The sequence below is a fragment of the Musca domestica genome, unplaced genomic scaffold, assembly GCF_030504385.1.
Source record: "Musca domestica strain aabys unplaced genomic scaffold, Musca_domestica.polishedcontigs.V.1.1 91, whole genome shotgun sequence".
In the NCBI taxonomy this organism is placed as follows: Eukaryota; Metazoa; Arthropoda; class Insecta; order Diptera; family Muscidae; genus Musca; species Musca domestica.
Window position 1 is genome coordinate 288944 of NW_026712439.1, and position 2955 is coordinate 291898.

Genomic DNA, 2955 nt, shown 5'->3' on the forward strand with positions numbered 1-2955 from the left:
GAACTTCTGTTACCGTCAGCAGCAGCTCCAAATCGTCGACAGAACAAGAATTCATCGAAAGAGAAGCCAACATATTAAGAAGAGAAAATGAGTTGCTGCGACGTGAGCATGAATCACTAACAAGAGAAAATGAATTATTAAAGAAGAGGCTAGAAATAAGAGAACACGGTGCCAGTGGAGTGTCGATTGATCTGGTCAGCAACTTTATGGCAGATTATGATGGAACAAGTGATGCAACATTTTGGACAACACAACTTCGTGACATCCAAAAAACATATCAGTTCAATGACAACATGTTGCGCACATTGTTTGCGATGAAACTTGTTGGAAAAGCTAAGTCTTGGTTGCATTCCAGGCGCAACACTGCTTGTGAAGATGTAGACAACTTACTTCAAGAATTCTGCTTGACGTTTGGAACAAACGACACAAAGTTAGAAAGACGACGCAAATTCGAACAACGTAAATGGCAACAGAATGAAAACTTTACAGATTACTTTAATGGAAAAATGTTGCTTGCCAACAAGTTAGAGATGGACGATGAAGAGTTGCTAGAATACATAATAGATGGGATAACAAATCTACAGATTAAAACGCAAGTGTCAATGCAACAACATAAAAATACTAGAGATTTGTATAAAGCCTTGGTGAATGTCAAATTGCCGAAAACAAATACTGCCATGGCAGTCACAACAAAATCTACAGCAACAACAACAACGAAGCTTGATGTAAGATGTTACAACTGCAATAGCCTTGGTCATTATGCTGTGGACTGCGGCAAACCCCGTCGGCAACCAGGTACATGCTATGCGTGTGGAAGCAAAGATCATATGGTTTCAAACTGCAGCCTTAACAAGAAGAAACAAAGCGAAACAAATTATTATGTAAGATATTTCTTATTTAGATTACATAACAAACCTAATTTTAGTTTTTCTTTAGAATGCCTCATAGATTCTGGAAGCCCGGTCAGCTTGATTAAAGAGGATATGGTTCCAAATGAATTCCAAATTCTTAATTTTGATAATAATACCTCATTTTATGGATTAAATTTTACTGAATTAAAAACAATCGGAAAATGTTTATGTTTAATTGAAGTCAATAAATGCTGTTATGAAATTGAGCTGATTGTGGTGGATGCAAAATCCATGAAGTATTCGATATTATTGGGAAGAGATTTTTTAAATATAACAAATAGAAAAATTATGATTGGGGAATCAGAAAAAGAAAACAAAGTACATAAATTACAAAATGAATTTGATTTGGATGAAAATACAGAATTTGAGAAAGCTATTATGGCATTAGAAAATTATACAGATAAAAATGATATAAATTTAAATGTTCAAGAAAATGTACCGCACGAAGTCAAGTCTACCTTAGAAAAAATATTCCGAAACACTTATGTAAATTTGGAAAGACATGAAGAACCAGAAATTAAGTTTGAAATGAAAATTAATTTAGATAATTTAAAACCATTCAATTGTCCACCTCGTAGACTTGGGTATGCTGAGAAACAGGCGCTACAGAAAATAATAGACGAACTTTTAGAGAATAAAATTATTAGAGTTAGCGAATCCGAGTACACCTCGCCGATAGTATTAGTACGCAAAAAGACGGGTGAATTAAGAATGTGCGTAGACTTTAGGCACTTGAATAAAATGACTATGAAACATAACTATCCTATACCCCTGATAGATGACCTTTTAGAAACCTTATGTAAAAAGACAATTTTTACAAAATTAGATTTACGGAACGGCTTTTACCACGTTCACATGCACGAAGAATCAGTAAAATTTACTTCCTTTATTACACCACCGGGACAATTTGAATTTCTCAGAATGCCTTTCGGCCTAAAAAATGCTCCGTCAGTGTTTCAAATGTTCATTAACAAAATCTTCGCAGATCTAGTAAAAGATAGAAAAGTTATAATTTACCTTGACGACATTATGATAGCCACCGATAACATCCCTGAGCACCTTTCGGTATTGGAAGAGGTTATGAAACGGATAGTAAAAAACAAATTAGAGTTGCGACTAGATAAATGCGAGTACTTACAGAATAATGTTAAGTATCTTGGTTACAATATAGACTCGTCGGGTATCCGAGCAGATGAAAAAGGTTTGGAGGCGATTAAAAATTACCCCGTTCCAGATAAAGTACACACGGTTCGAAGCTTTTTAGGATTGTGCTCATATTTTCGTCGTTTTATAAAAGATTTTTCAATCATAGCAAAACCGTTATACGACCTCACAAAAAAAGACAAGAAGTTTTCATTTGGCCTAGAAGAACTTACAGCATTCGACTTACTGAAAAACAAGCTTTTAGAATCCCCAGTTCTAGCTCTTTTTGATCCTTTAGCTGAAACAGAATTACACTGTGACGCCAGCGCGCTAGGTTATGGGGCAATACTAGTTCAAAAGGGAAGCGATGGAAAATATCATCCAGTATTTTATTTTTCAAAGAGGTCAAGTGAATCTGAATCAAAATTTCATAGTTATGAATTGGAAACCCTAGCTATCATATATGCGTTGAGGAGATTTAGAGTCTATCTCTTTGGGAGACCGTTCAAAATAATTACAGACTGTAATTCACTTAAGTTGACTTTAGGTAAAAAAGATCTGAACCCGAGAATAGCACGGTGGGCTTTAGAAATGCAAAACTTCGATTATGTCGTGGAACATCGCTCTGGAAAGCGCATGCAACATGTCGACGCACTTAGCAGATGCCAAGACATAATGATAATCGAAACTAACACGTTTGAAGAGAATTTAGTTATATGTCAAAATAGAGACCCAAATATAAGGAAATTAAAGGAGACACTACAAACTACAGAACATAAACATTATGAGATGAGAAATGGAGTATTATACAAGAAGCTTAGTAAAAATAGAGTATTATTTTACGTTCCGCTAGATATGGAGTCACACGTTTTGTACAAATTTCATGATGAGATGGGCCACG